General features: G+C 40.8%; 1 long non-coding RNA gene across 1 annotated transcript; it reads right to left on the reverse strand.

Annotated features, from left to right (window-relative positions):
- Positions 1-1100: 1100 nt before the first annotated feature.
- LOC134431583 (uncharacterized) lies at positions 1101-15302 on the reverse strand. Its single transcript, XR_010031023.1, has 3 exons — positions 15274-15302; positions 4130-4251; positions 1101-1605 (listed from the first exon to the last, which is right to left on the reverse strand). It is a non-coding gene; the product is annotated as an uncharacterized LOC134431583 (long non-coding RNA).
- Positions 15303-16787: the final 1485 nt, after the last annotated feature.

The following is a 16787-nucleotide window of genomic DNA, read 5'->3' on the forward strand; positions in this document are numbered from 1 at the left end:
TGCTGTGGCCACTTCCCCGGGGGCCTGCACCAGTATCCAGCCACCCTCTGGACAAAAAACTTTTTTCTTGATATCCAACCCAAACCTCTGCTGCTCATTCAGGCCATTTCTTCAAGTCCTGCCACTGGTCATGAGAGTAAAGAAATTGGTACCTGCCCCTCTGCTTCCCCTCGGGAGGATGTCAAAGAGCTCACTGAGGTCTCCCCACAGTCTCCTCCAGGCAGAACAGACCAAGTGACCTCAGACACATCTCATACAGCCTCGTGCCAAGGCCCTTCACCATCCTCATGTACTCCTTTGGACACTATCTAATAGCTTTATGCCCTTTTTATACTGTGGCACCCAAAACTGCTCCCAGAACCCGTGCTGAAACTGCCCCAGTGCAGGACAATCCCCTCCCTTGCCTGGCTGGTGATGCTGTGCCTGATGTACCCCAGGACACAGATGGCCATCCTACACCACTTAAATGTTGAGGGTTGATACAGATGTAACTTTAAGTATTTCGTTGCTTTTATAAATTCATGAACAGTATTTACAGTATTGATATTCCCAGTACATCACCCACGACCACTGTTGTTCACTGCTTAGGAAGTGAATAGTAAAAAAAAAAAAAGTCTGGAAACAAATTACAGACAAGCCTCAAAACAATTAAAAATGCATGCAAATTATGGCACTCCAGAAGTTAATCACTCCAACAGATGGCTGGTAGCTTGTTAATAAGAGTGAAGCAGACATTTGTCTTTTTTTTTGAATCCCGTATCTTGAAGAGAATAGGAATGCCAAGGGACCACCAAAAATGGGATTACTGAAGCAAAGGGATTTGACTGGAAAATAGTGATTAAAATGTCCCTGGAACACCAGAAAAAACTATTTGGGGCAATTCCAATCCAATTTTCCACTCTTCCTTATTCCCTGTCCTGTTACGGCCTTGAATGTAATCCCCTAAACAGGGATTTGGATGTGCACTGTGAATGTGGGCTGTGGATGTGACTTCACAGGCTGGCCTAAAGCTGGGCTTGCACCTATGCTAACAGCCACAGAGACTTTTCACTGGAGATTTGCAGAGCAAACCCTGGTGAGCAGAGGCAGCTCTTGGATCCTAGACAGCAGAACTTGAGCTTGCTCTTAGCAAAACATTCTGAAGTTGGCTTTTAATGTACCTGTGGGGCTGAGAGGACAAGGTGCTGGTGCTCTAGGAGAATGTTTGCTCTGTTGTGCTGTTGTGTATAATCAAAAGAGAAAAAAAAAACCTAAACCTTGCAATAGCGTTAAAAGAGTAAAGCAAAAAGCAGATCCTGTTTTGGAAGCTTCCAGGTGTTCTGGTGGTGATGGGGCATACATACCCAGCACTGATTTTCACAATTTTATAGGTTGGTTAATTAGGATGTCTAACAGGTACGTCCAAAAGGAAATTCAGTCGCTGCAGTAACCCAGCCATGGGTCAAACTCTATGAGTTGGTCCAAGGGCTTCTTTGCCCCACTTTCTGTAATGACTTCTCAGACTGGTGGGGAAAAAAATGTTCTTCTTGTAGGTCCTCTTCCTGGCAATAAGACTATACAATATTTGAGGAATGTGTTTAGAAGGTCAGCTTGTTGTTCTAAAATCTAAGAGAAAGGATAGGAAACATACCAGAGTTAATTAAGGAGATATGTAACTATATATAGTAATATAATAGTTGCTTACAGAGCTACAAATATATGAAAATTGTATAAAAAGCAAAAATCTTCTTGGCAACAGTGCACACATGAACACATATATTATGTACAGTGATTTGTTACGTCTGGTTATTGTATAAAGAACATTTTCACAGTCACTCCAGGCCCTCAGGCCATGCTGTGTTGAGTCACAGGGCCAAGGGCCTGTCCTATATAAGGAGTGCAGGAGAAAGCCTTAAGCCAGCAACATCTGAGCTACCTGCAAAAGAAACATAAAACCATCAACATGGCAGGGCAGAGCTAATTAGTAAATCAGAGTGTGGATGCCTCTTACTGTTGCTTCTAGGATCTGCTCTACTGTTTTCACTGACCATGGTCCTGTCCTCTGTAATTCAGTGTGGGGTATTGTGGGTTTTTATTCTCTGTTTTGGGAGTTGGTGTGGCTGCATATTCCCGTTTCAGGCCTCAATATAATGTGGTTGTGCATCCCAAATTTCTCTCTGCACAGAAGACACAATTTTTATCACAGAAATTTCCAAAATTCAAAAACTCAGAATTTTATTGATGCTGTGAAATTACTAAACCAAAATCCACAGTCTAAATTAATTATTGTGAACAATGGATGACAGAACCAAATTCTAATAAATAACATGCCACTGTTGCAATGCCTATCTTGCAAGATTGCACTTCTACCTTCTGAAATGACAGCTCACAGATAAATATCACTCTGACAGTCTCTCTCACACCACAATGCATGTGGTTATTGAAGCCTCCCTTTAGCCAGCATGCCCAAAGGAACCTCTTAGAAAGTACAGAGGTTATAAAGTTTTAGTCCATATTCAGATAGGGGGGATATTTGTGGATAAAAGGGATGGGAAGAACTTCCATACATTAGTACTGGGATGATAAACAGTCCTTCACTTTTCATCTCTTTTCTGTCTCCCTTGCCAAGACTTACAGTGGTGAGAGGTGGTCCAGGAGATGCTAAAGCCTATTTCAGGTGTTTCCTTGATGAGTAAGATATTTAAACCTGCTTCTAAAATCATAAAGTGAGTTTCTAAAAAATTCACATCTCTGTGATGCAGCTGTAAGATAACGAACTAATTTTTACTGTGCAAAAATACTCTCTTTTCTCTCTTAGCAGCTTTTCCTGCATCTCTGAACTTCACTGCTATGCATCTCTTCTTCAGTCATTCACATCTCTAGGTTTAGTTTGTAAACAGTGTTTTTGATGCCTGAACTTACTTTGACTTTCACCAAAATACATCTGGAAACATTGACAAATCTCAGGTAAATTGCAAATAAAGGAAAACCTCTACCTCTTGAGCAAATAAAAAAACCTTTCTATTGAGCTCTTAGGAGAATATCGCTCAGCTCTTTGCACAGCTTTATACAATTATAAGGTTACATGACTGTAACAGTCTCTCCTTCTATTCTGGTAATTTCTGTTATGTCTTACTGGAATATTAACATAATAATCACAATATACTTCATTGAGACATATTACAAATGAGTGTAAAAAATATTCACTACTTCACCTTCATCCTCTACATGCAGATCACTAGGATTCAAATTGAATGGTAAAAAACATTATTATTTAGTTCAAGTAAAGTAACTTGCTGTTTTCATGCTCAAATAGAGTTTCCTCTGTATTAGGCATCTAACACCTAAATTTGATTGTTCCTGTTCACCATGTCTGAGATAAGAATCTGACCAGCAATATACACTTCCTGGATAGTTCAGAAGAATAATTCATTTGCAGATTTCCTCTGTTCATAAAATTTTCAATACTTTACAACATATAAAATATCTATGTTTTATATAAACCAGGAGTTGGCATTTCTGACTGGAGAAAACTACATCAGACCGTCTTACCTTGTTGCCTATTTTATGGAAAGGCATTTGTGTTGGAGAAAAACTTGGAGGATTTTGAAAATGTAAGCAGAGGAGTCACCCAATAAAAATTATCTGCGCATTATAACTGCAGAACTCTTGATGCATAAGGCATTTGAAAGGGTTACAATGATGATACACGAATGTCAGCATTACCAAGGCTAAAGGGCAAGACATTGCATTAGGTTGTTTCTTATTGCATAAAAAAATTACTTCCCATTTAGAAAATGCTTCAAAATCTAATTATTTTTCTATAATCTGACACTTCCCCTTTTCTTCCTAGCTATGTGAACTACTGGAAGAGGATTCTCGGCTTACATGGATTTCAGCTAAATAGGTTGTCTAATCTTTTCAAGAAAATATATTTTTATATATAACTTTTGAGCACAGTGCCTTAATTATCAGCAGGATTGCTTGTGGACTGAAAACAAAGCCAGTTAGCAAGCTTTGAAATTACATTCAGAGCAAATTGCACTGGCAATAGCATTCCTGGAACTGAAGTCAATATCTAGTTCCTGAATTGTGTGCAGCATCCCATGTATCAGGAATTCAAACATGGGTTAAAAAGTTGGAGTATTACCTTCCCCAGGAGCATGCTCTGCACATGGCAAGGCGAGCCTCACCTCTATTGCATGGTAGCTCTCCATCTCTCCATCCTTTCATTTTCTTGTCACAGATCATGGGGAAGGACGAAGTGGTGGGCTGAGGATGAGAATACACATTTTTTCAAACATTGTTAATGTCCTTTCAAGGATCAGGGGTAGGTGCAATAATTTTTTTATTAATCTCTCCCAAATGCCCACAACTTTTATTTTTTTTAATAGGCTCTGTGGGATTTATTTCAGTTTCTGCATTCTCAAGGGGTTTTACACCTTTTCTACCTGAGCTTTTCACCTGCTGTGAATAGTCAAAATTTTGGGAAACATTGCAAACATCCCATGACAAAGTATAAACTTCAGACCAGTTGACATCAATGTTTCCAACAGTACTACTTCCGAGACCAGCTTTGCCAGCCTGTGGCTGGGCTGGGAGTGGAGTCAGGATCAAGAAACAACATAGCCACAGACTGCATGCAGCACAGTGTTCTAGTTCTTGCAGGAAAATCCTTATCTTCTTGCTGGAGACCCATGGGGTTTGCTGATGCTCTCCATGATGTCTAAAATAAACTGGCTCAGGAAAACCAAGAGGATCACTGTGCTGTGCCCACTTCCCTGGGGAGCCTGTTCCAGTGCCTAACCATCCTCTGGGTGAAGAATCTTTTCCTGATATACAGCCTGAACCTCCCTGACTCAGTTTCATGCCATTTCTTTGGGGTCCAGAGTGATCAGTGCCTGTCCCTCCTCCTCCCCTCACGAGGAAGTTGTCAACTGTGGTGATGTCTCCCCTTCTCCAGGCTCATGTGACATCAGCCACTCCTCATACAGCTTCACCTTTTCACTATTTTTTTTTTGGCTCTTCTTTGGACACTGTTTAATAGTTGTATGTCTTTTTTACATTGAGGTGCCCAAAACCCCACTTGAGGACTTGAAGTGAGGCCTACCAGCTACAGTCTGACCACATCCACAGCTTTGGTAACGTCTGTAGATTTTGCATGGGAAGGTATGGTCTCCATCATCAAATGAAATTTATATGATCAATCTGTTTCTGTTAAAGGATTATCTCTCTCTCTCCCTCACTGTGCCTATAATGAGGACTTAGAGTGACTGTGGATCCACCCTTCAGATTTCCTTTCCTGAATTAAGTTATGATGTTGTAATGAGAGGCCTCAAAGTCCCCTAAAGGAAACAAAATGTAGCATGAAAAAACACAAATCAAGTCCATCCTCAAGAGTCTGAGTCCTACACATGTAATGCTATCAAATTTTCTACTGGAAGCAATCAGGCCTGTAGCTTCATTCTGCACAAGGGAACTCCTACTGCAGTGGCTGAGAAGAGACCGCCTGGCACCTCCTGGGGACACTGTCTTTGTCTCATAGAGACAAGTGGCCAGGCACCTCCTTAATTGTCTTCCACTTCCCCACTATCTCTTACAGCCTTTCAGGGTTAATATGCACTTATAAATGTGAACCACTCCTTCCTTCTCCAGGTCATCAGCATTTTTTCACTGTCTCTATTTTCTTTCTAATGAGCAAGTTTCTTCCTCACAAAAGGGCAACGGTTATTCTTTGCTCTAGAAACAATTATATGTTTGCTTCTTTCACGTGGTTATTAAAACCTCAGATTATTTCCTCACCATTTACTCAAAAGATTTAACACACAGTTCTTCCTAGAGAGGGCAAAGTCAGCTTTGGCTGCTTTTATTAGTTACTTTTCTAAAGTAACCAGCCAACTCATTTCACACACTGGTATTCCCTCTTTCTTTTGTCCTCTGTGCTCTGCCTCCAGGTTTCTAAGTACCAACCTTTACATTTTCACCTCGTCTGCAGAAGGGCAAGATACCAAATTCACTGACGTAAGTAGGTGCAGCTTCCAATTAAGTCAATGAGGTTACACCTGCCTATGTCAGCAGTGAATTTGGCTCAACATCCCTAGTGAGCAAAATGTCGCATTTCCTGTGCTGAGCAGGACATTTCAAATAAAACACTAGCAAAAACAATTTGGTGGGATTAATTAAACCATTAATCCCACCAAAGCTACATTCAACCTCCCTAGGATTGAAGTAAATTCTCACTAAATGTCTTTGGCTTAATATATAGTAAAGCTTTGGCATGAAATATATTGTTGAATAACACTGAATTAAGCATCATCACACTGTATTTCTATATATAAATTATAATCTTGAACACATCTGACAACTTTTAACTATAATACTTAAGGAACTATCAGCAATGAAGCAGATCACACAGATCTTTAATCTTCACGAATTTTGTGTAACATCTCTAAATTTTTGCAGAAATATATAAGACATTTATATCTGTATATGTATTTGTAGAGTTCTCACAGCACACTTGTGTATTCCATTAGCATCTCATTTTGCATCAACAGAGATGGAAGGTTTACAACAGCATTGTTTCCTAATTCCTTTTATTTGCACAGAACAGGTAGTAACAAATTTGCATGAGTGAGAGGTAAGAATGAAGTCTTGCTGTCAGCACCTGCACTGCAGCTACAGAAGAGGTCAGCATGTAATCTAAAGAGATTTAAAGCCCAAGTTCAGCTCTGTGATAGATTTCCCTGAACAGCACATGGCAGCTCACAGCCAGGTATGTGTGGACCAGCATCTTTGCACTCTTGGGTGCCCTTTTGCTTTGCACTTTTCATAAAAGCCAGATAGGATACACAGCCTCTCACTTCAGAATTAGGATAGAATTACCAATTCTTGTAGGCCAAACCCCACTGCAGCAGACAGAAGGAAAAGTTGGAGATAGAGATGAGGTCCCTGGGGATGAGAGGGAAATGAATTTCTGCAGTATATACTGTTTACAGTAACATTACTAACAATAATATCGTTAATAATATTAACAAAAGACTTCCAAAAATACAAGGTACCAGTTATATTTGGCCATCAGGTGAAAAAATATTGACCCAAACTTGGAGCATAAGAATAGCAACGTTGAATCTCTGCCTCATTCAGTTTTAGTCAAAATTTTCCCAAGGAGGGAAGACCTCGGTTGCCTTAAAGTCCTCTTCCATCTACTCAGAGAAGTCCATGGAGAAAGGAGGTTTGTACATAGCAGGTAGATGGCCAGACAGGAGAACTGTCTGCCTAACTTCTGTATTACAGGACACCATTATTTTTCTCCCTTGAAAATATAGCTGAATATGATAATATTTAATATTGAATATTGGGTTAAAGATTCCTCAGTCATTACCTGAGTTTGGCTTTACATCAAATCAACTGAAGTCAAAGTCAGGCTTATAATCAAAACCTAAATCCCATCACACAATAGCATAAAACGTGTTTCAGCAGCTCTTCCCACTTGAGGAGCAGCTGTCATTGCTGATGCTTGCAAAGATGGTTCCACACACCGAGTGTGAGTGCGGGTGAGTGATTTCATCTCACAGTACACCTTCTCCTGAAACACACTACTCAGCCCTCCTGCTAGAAATTCAGGACTATTACAATTTTCAACAGCTCTGTGTATTCTGCAGGGATACAAAAAAGTTTTGCTTTAGTAATTATTTCTGACATGTTACTTAAAAGGTTTCTTACTTCTTTGAAAAAAATGAAAACCTCTAAACTCCAAGCACTGCTCTGGGCTCAACCCTAAATGTTCTCACAGCTGAAAACTCATGATGATTTTAGAGAAGCCTTGCTGGCATGAAGGATTTGGGACAAGGTACAGAGACAAGCTCTTAAGTTCAGGGCCAGCATGCTTCATCTCAGCTCCCGAGTCAGTGAAGTGGCTGGGGTAAGCCCCCCAGGCACAGCACCACTGCAGGTGCCAGGATGAGAAGGTAACTGCAGAGAGAGAGGAGCATGTGCTCTCAGTTTTATCCAGGGGTCCACGGCCAGAGAGACCCTCTAGGATGCTATGATTCCAGTGCAGACTGGCAGCACGGCTGTGCCTGGTTTAACCAATCAAGGAACATTTTGCAGCTGATTTCTGGGGTAGCTGCAATAGGTTGTATGGTTTCACCCCTCAATTGCTTTAACACTCACCTCATTTTAAGCGCATTAGCAGCTTGATTGGAGTTGATGGTACAGTTCAGATACTTAAAATTACTTATGTTCTTAAGAATTTTGTTGAATTGAGGCCTTAATGAATACAGTTAATGAAGGTGGGTTTCTCTGAGACTTGGACCATCTTTAATCTCATAGTTTACACTGCCAAGTCACTTGAATTCAGGAGAAGTCGTTGTCACTAGAAGGAATATCACCTCCCTCTTTCCTAGAAGATGGTCTTCACCACATCCCTGGTGCTGGGACCTGCAATCATATGCCTGTTCCGTGCACATGGCTCGGCAGGCAGCAGGCAGAAACAGGGTGCTAGGGGTGGTGATAGAGGTGGTAGGTGGTACCCCTTCCTCTGGCAGCAGAACCAGTATGTCCTAGTTTGACATATAACCAACAGCACCACCAAATCAAGGAGAAAACCGCTTGTTAAACCACTGGAGTGATTATCTGATAACTAAGTATTGAACAATTATGTCAGAGGTTTAACAAGCATATCAAAATTCTTTACCAGGGAAAGCCTGGAGACTTCAGCATTTACGTCAATTGTCATGAGTGCTTTCAGAGCAAACCTTATCTGCAAACAAGAGCATGTACAACTGAGAAACATAATGTGTGTACCATCTAGTGGCAAACGCCTGGGATTTCAGTGTGTTATTTCTGATTGAAACAATATGCACATTCCGGGAAGGAGATTCTGTTAACCAGGTGTGCAACTATTTTGGATTTCTCTTCATTAGTGTTTAAATCCATTAGCCTTTTTCGTGCTGTATGCCTAAACCCCACACTAATGTCGTAAAGAGTTTCTAAAAATGTTTAATGGTTCTGAACCCCCTGAATATGCTGCTGGTATATGCTACAGTGGGGAAGGAAATTAGATAGCAAATGTGACAGAATCAGAGAGGGACAGACAAATATTGCAATCAGGTATGTAGAACAAGCCCAATGGTTTTAAGGTCAGTGCCACTGCACACCTGTGGTTCATTTGAGGCACAATTCTGGGTGTCCAGAAGCTCAGATGAAAAGTAATGAAATTAAGGGAAAAAACACAACTGTGTTTTCTGCTGGATCAGGAGAGATGATAGCACAGTAAGAGAAATCCAGTTTTCTGTGTGGTAACCCTACAACTATTTAATTCATGTGTTGTCCTTAGAAGTCAAGGGTGAATGCAATATTCTTTTGTATCCTTTGCCATGAAAGGTGAATGGGCTTTCACATGGAAAGTGCACAAAAGAAAAACTCTGGATGGAAATGCCTCCAGACATGGCAAATCCTTACTTAGGCAGGAACAGTGAGATCATAACCCAAGAGAAAATAAATCCTGTCATATTGCAAACATTTTAATTGATAAATGTTCCACTTGAAAATCATTAGACATTATTTTTTATAAGCTGTACAATTAACTTTTCAGTTATATAAAAGTTATGCTTGTCCTTCACAACCATCCAGTCACTCTATTCTGAGCAGGTAATCCCATGCCCACACTTCGTGACATTTTCAGTATCATCACTAAGCATAAAAGGGCCCACAGATAGACAAAGGGATGTGGCAACAGACTGTCACTTGGGTTTGGAAATGGGCAGAAGCACAGCAGTTTTCCCTAGCCAGGGTGATGAAACCTGCAGGCAAACCAGGCAGTGGGGGTCTCCTGGCTCTGCTCACACCAGTTTCTCACTTGAGGTAAATCAGTAAAAAGTTCCACCTGAGACCAGGCAGGAAGTCCTGACCATGGTGAAGTTGATACAAAAACCTCTGTTAGCTGCACTTGTGGCACAATTTCACCGGGTTCTTCCAATGATTTACAGCTCTCCTGAATTGGATTGTGGATTGATACGTTTATTAATCTCACAAAGCTGTTTACAAAGTGAGGCTGCTTGATGGGACTGCAGCACGCATTGTGTGGGGATTATTCCATACCTGTTTCATCATTTCAGTCCCATTGTTGATTGTCATGTGAATATTGCATTAAATTCAGCTTTGTAAAAGCTGCTAATAGTTGCAATTCATGAAGTTGTCAGCTAATTCTATATCTAATTACTTTTTAAAAACCTACACAGCAATAGGGGTGGAAAAACCCACAACTGATACAGCTGGCATTCTAACAGCCAGGGCCAGGGCATCAGTGCAAAGAATTCTTGCACCAAAGAGAGCAGAAATGTAATAAATTTAACTACAGATTTAGGAGGACCCATGGGTTTCACCTTAGATTGACAAGAGTCAAGCTCTCTACTGAGAGCCTGTTTGAAAGTGATTTGTCATTTAATGACAAAAATAATGACCTGCACAAAGCCATTAAATTACAGGTCCACTAGTGACATGTGTACTGCATAACAAGACCACAGTGTATTTTCTTCTGTAACGCTGAATTTCAGATCTGTTTGTTAGACAGATAATAAAAACCCTTTGGAAAATAAGCTGAATGCATCACTCAGTGAAGGGGACAAGTCCATCCATCAGATCAGCTTCCCTCACAAGCACCTGGAGCCTGCCCCCTGGATCTCCATACACCCTCTCACGAGTGAAGCTCCTGGAGAGAAAGCAATCAGGTGAAATAACAAGGGCACACATACAAAACTGCAAAACTCTTGGTTGAGAGTATATTCTTGTGATAAAAAAAACCCCGAACCATCTTGTTCTCTCTTAAGAATAGAGAGTGCATGAAATTCAACACCTTTATTGTAGTAATAGTCTGTCTTCATTAGCAATGTATCAAGAAAACATGAGTTTTGCCTGAGAATAAGAATTACTGAAATCTGTCAAATTTCATAAAATTCAGTGGGTAAGGTTGCCTTTCAACCATATTATGAGAGACATTTCTGCATTGTTTTTGTCCAAGTTGATTTTCCTAAGCTGAGTCCCTGTACAAAGATTTCTGTCTTTTTGGCAGAACCTCCTCTTGCTTAGCCCTGCCACCTCCCATCAAGGGAGAGTGGATTGAGTTTACTGTGGAAAAGGGCATGGTCAACACTTGTGCAGGCCCACGAAAGTGATCCCACTGCAGGCTTCTACGTCCCATGCACATTCCTCCATATCCTGAAATAAACTGCATTCAAGTCTGTGCCCTTTTGTACCTGCCCACTTTGTTATCTCCCTTTTCTGGTCCTACAAATATGGTGACTTCAGACCAAATGACATATAAGACATTAATGTCAGACTGAAAAACAGCATCAAGTATTCCATTCATGTAAAGAGGCACAACTAAAGCATGTATCGATTTTAAACTATAATCACGAAACAGCCATGCAGAGTGAAGTGTTTTCCTGAGAAAAAAATACTACATAAATGTATTTTACTGAAGCTGCCCCTGCAAGTGTCAGTAATGACAGGAAATAGCTGGATTGGTAAGAGCGACTTCTGAACTGCTCCCTTCAAGTATAGGAGAAAGTTTCCATCGGAATTCCACAATTCATCTCACATTCCTGTCTTGGAAAAAAATATTCTTCCAACAGAAAGGGAGTAGCTGTTTTGTCTGGACAAGCAACCTGAAGTGCCAGACCATGAGGTGTCTTCCTACAAGTTACCTCCAGTTCAAGGAAACTTGGCAGCATTTCTCAAGTCAAATGTCAATACTGTCACTTGGCTCTGTCAGTGAAGCAACATGCCCCTTTCCAAATATAAATAAGCATTTTATAAAGTTGTGCACTTCTCAATCACGTAAGTACATTTATTTTGTTTATAACTGGTAGCTTGATATTATTCTTGTATTGCTTGGATAGTGTTCCAGCTGGTTAGATTTTCGCACAAAGATGTGAATCAAAACCTCAGGCAAAACAAGAACTGTCTGTCATACCTTTTACTGATTTACAAATAGTTCATGGCCTGCTAATGCCATTCTTAATTGGACTACACTGTGAATAGCAATTAAGACTAAATGGCCACTTGCTGAGAGCTGGTGAAAAAGAAACTGCAGCTTTAGGCATTCACGTTCTCCAGATAAAGTGCAGTTGCCTTGCTTTGATGATAAAGAAAGAAGCTTAATTTTTTAATGTATTAGTGTATTAAAAAAGCATTATTCAATTCACAGCAGGGAAATTGATTTTGGGTAGAATTATATTTTTTTAAGTTTTTTTTCTAGGACCACTTTGAATATTTAAAGGCTCCTGACTGACAGCACTGAGGTGGGACTCTCCAGTCCTAGAGCAAAGCAGTGACAGTCATAGCTGCAATAACTTTGCCACACTGCCTCACCTATAACGTGACAAAAGCATCCCAGGTGATGCAGTCCATTCACTGCTGATCTGTCAGATAAGTATTGGATGCGTGATTTGTCAGTGTAAATGAAATCTGTGTAACTATTCACATCTCTAAATAATCCTCAAGTCCCTAACAGCCTATGTAAGATCCTCCCTCCTCAGAGATAGACCGGTGTGAGCGTCATGCCCTTCCTCTATAGTGGTTAAAATAAATGCCTGCAGTGAACTGAAATTATCTTCAGAGGATCACAGGTCCTTACTTGAGGGAAATGTCACATTCACTCCCTTATGGCACCAGAGGAAGGAATTTGCTGCAGTTAAGAGAAAATTTTATATTCCTGAATGACTGAGCCCGAGGAAGACCACTGATCCTCCCAACTAGCAGCCTGCTGCCTTTCACTCAGGCTAAAGTTGGGATCCTGAGAGTTTCCCAAACTGTTTCCTCCTCGAACCTTTGCCCCACCCTGGCAGCATGCATCCTTCCAACTCTGATCCCATTCCTGAAGCACTGCTGAAAAGCTGGTGCCTGGACACCATCTCTGTGGTTTAGCCACAACAGCACTTGGCAGGCCTTCAGCCACAGAGTTGTCAGCCTGCCTGAAGGGATTTTGTCACTGGAAGCCTTCTGCAGTCCGACTGGGAATAAATCCCCTTGTGCGAGACAGACTCAGAGCAAACTGGCTGGATGGGAACAGTGAAAAAGGCAGCTGTGGTCTCAGCTGTGGTCTCAGCTGCTTCATCTCACCGTAGACAGAAAATACAATCAAGAAGATATCAAATTTTATGGGAGGGAAGCCTATATTTATGATGGTGGATCAAGAGCTCAATCAAGGTATCAGCCGTAACCTCTAAATGTGTGTCTGAGCTCTGAATGACAAGACTTCCACATTGGCTTGAACATAAGGAGATCTGATAGGTTTTCTATGAACAAAACTTGTTTCTCTGATACATCCTTACTGAAAAAAGATCTTTGTGAATCCCAGTGCTCACATCAGTTCCATATGGACTTTAAAAGCTTGAATGCTTAGCTAAGGATTTGTCTAAACCATATCACATGCCAGGAATTTCAGCATGAGTTTTTCCTTGTATAAAACATTTAAAAATAGGTAACGTATCAGTTCACAATGATATGTGAACTGTACATACTGTATGTATATTTACATTTACATACTTTTAACAATACTGTATTTACATACTTTTAACTTCCTAAATCTATTCTTTCCCTCCACCGAGGCCAAGATCTGAGAAGGAAAGGAAGTTTCAATTGCAGGAAATCTCAATAGCATTATAGCATTCCATCACAGAGTATTATCTAGCATCATCACTAGAACGACTTAGCCTTATGAGATAACACTAGCAATAATGTTATTTCATTTTTCCACTCCCCAGAAGGTATTTCTTTACCACTGAGCTACTACTTGGCAAAAATACTGCTGAACACATGCAGGAAATAAAATACATTTAATCCAATTTATTTTGCAGGTGCAGAGTGACAAGGTCCTCTGCCACTCATGCAGCTTAGAGATCAGTCTTCTGCACAGTGTAAATAAGAAGCAATTTGTTTGCCTTGGTTGTGGTAGTGATATAAACAAATGTAGTCAGCCTTTCAATGACACTGTGTGCCTGGGACAGGCCAGAGCCTATGTGAGGGAGGTGGAAGCACAAAGGTCTCAAAGAAGCCAGGTATAAATCAGTAGCAATGGAGAAAGAAGCTGCTTCATTGCTTGTTCCTCTATCCACTTGTGCATCTGAGGCTGGTCAAGGTGAAACAGAAGGGATCAAACAGAAAGCCACTTCCACAGCAAATGATGCACACTGGGAACTAGGCTCTGAAACACAGTCTATAATCTGCTCTGACTCAGAGACCAGATGCAACTAATTGGCACCGTTCCTTAATTAGCACAGAGCTGCCATCCCTGCAGACAGTGCAGGAGTGTGTGCAGTGTGCTGCAGTGGAGCACAGCACCTCTCAGTCGGGACCCCTCTCCTCCCATAATGATGCCCTGGCTGGGAAGGTTACCCTGGGCTAAGAAACACTGGAGAAACACTGCAGGCCAGAGGGAAACCATGAAATGTTTTTTCCCTACATGCAGGGGCTCATGCAGCTGAGCAGCTCTTGTGGTTCTCTCCAGGCTATGTGATAAGGAGGCTGTCCCTGTTTGTCCCTTTCAAAACCAGAAAGCAAATGTGCAGGAGGTTCCTTACACTTGTTACCTCCTCACTACAAAGGAAAAAAGGCAGTGCTTCCTTTGACATGCTTTCACCTACATTCTCTAAGTGCATTTAGCAGTGCAAACCTTTCCTGTCCTGGAATGGGCTGGTGTTTTCACCTCTAACCCCCAGATTTCATTGTCACTTCAGTACTGCCATATGCAAACAGTTACTCTGACTGCATATTAAGCACATTTGACTAAAAGATTTTATTAAACAATTCGTATAATAGTGACCTACCTCTTCTAAGAATAACATAATGTAGATAAAGCAGCAAATTTTTCTTAACTACCAAAACAGCCTTCAACAGGCAAACTAGCGATTTTTCATTTTTGGTTTCTTGGGAAGAGGAGACATTTTGCAGAATACTTCTGAGACCACATTTGCAGAGGCAGTTATATGTTCTCTTGTCCAAAGGGATCCATCCAAAGTGTCTTCTGCCACACATCCTTTTCATGCTTACTACTCCTCCTGCAGCTACTGAAGCAAGGGACTCTCCTGACACCTATGGTGGTGGGTAGGGATGCAGAACAGTGACGCTTCCAGGGCCTTATTCAGAGCCCTGTCACACTGAGGGAAGGCTACGGGGATAAATCTAGTCTAGTTAGGTTATCCCAGGCATTTCTCCCTCCCAGAAACAAGGCAAGGAGATGCAGAGGCACTTGCATAACATACATTTTGCAGGCCAGATTCTTTACACTCTTACCGTTTACCATATCTGCAGCAAGTCCAGTTGAGCCAGCTTTCAATCCTTTCAATGGTAAATCACATCTCTCTGCTGGGTTATTCTGGGTTGGCATTGCTGCACAAAAACAGAATTTGTCCGTTATTATAAACATTTTATATATATATATATGTGTGTGTGTGTGTGTGTGTGTGTGTGTGTGTGTGTATTTATATATATTTATATTTATATGTTATATATATATACAGAGGGCAACAAATATAAAAAATGCAATTTTTTTTGCTGGAAAGGGCTATGCTGTCCTTGAAGATACTAGGAAGACCCTAGGTAAGCTTCATGCTAAAATAAAATTTAAAATTGTGTCAGACCTTCTCCTTCCTTCTCCTGGGAAGAGTCACTATATGTAATTACAGTGTCACATCTTAGGCCCAAATAGCTTCCCATATTTACAAGTCTGTGTGCCATCACTGTAGAAAGTTTTTATCCATAAAAAGCCAGACTTGTAGCTTGTGCTTGTGTTTCTAAACTGAGACATGGAGTTATGCTTTACTGGCTTTTATCCAGAAGAGATAATGCTGCCAAGTTAACAATGTGTCTGTGAGCTTTTCATTAATTTTCCAACGTACTTTGTCTTAGTGGGCAATGTTGATCTGAAGTTCAAAATTTTCATGGAAAGAAAATAAATGCCTGTTAGGAAGTCAGCAATTAATTGACTCCAAATTTTACTGTAATTTTATGAGCTCTGTGCAAATATATTTGCGCAACAAATCCCAATGGACTGAGATAAGGTAAGTTGTATTTTGGATATTTTTAAAATTTGGAACATTCTTGGTGGAAAAAAATTCCTCTCTCTCTCTCTTGCTGCAGTCCTTTACACATGTACAACTTGCAGACATTATGTTCTTCATTCCATTTACGCCTCTGAGGCTGCCCACATGCCTAGGAATGAAAGGGCTTTTGTGTAAGAATCTCTGCAAATGTTAACCCAATCAGCAGGCTTGGTTTGGTTTACAGCTCCTCCTACTCGTGGGCTGGAATGGTAGATACTGAGGAAATGATCTGTGGCTGTATGAGAGTGTGCACGAGAAGATTCAACAGTAATTTTCCGTAATTCAAACAGCTTGGGATGCTCTCCCCCATCTTGAAGGGTTCGGGTGATTCTGATGATATCCAGGGAAGGGAAATCAAGGCTTCAGGGAATAGGAAGGGCCTTGCTCATGACTGGGTTCCTTCATATCCAGCAGCAGACTGGCTGTTTCAACATTTCCTGAGTACTCAATTTCTAGCTGTGAACCAGTTCTCAGATGCGTTTTTTCATAGTTTCCTGAAAAGCTCACTGTACTCCCACACCCTAGACCCTATGGGGCTTATTATATACACAAAATATGAATTATGTCACTCAAAATACAGTGTGTCTCAATTCTGACATCAGTCATCTGCCATAAAAACAGTGTGATGCAAATGAGAATAATATATTTTTCACTGGCATATTGCTGAGGATTGTGAAGATTGTTTCAGCCTGATGATGATAATAA

This window comes from Melospiza melodia, chromosome Z (assembly GCF_035770615.1).
Source record: "Melospiza melodia melodia isolate bMelMel2 chromosome Z, bMelMel2.pri, whole genome shotgun sequence".
NCBI classification, from domain to species: domain Eukaryota; kingdom Metazoa; phylum Chordata; class Aves; order Passeriformes; family Passerellidae; genus Melospiza; species Melospiza melodia.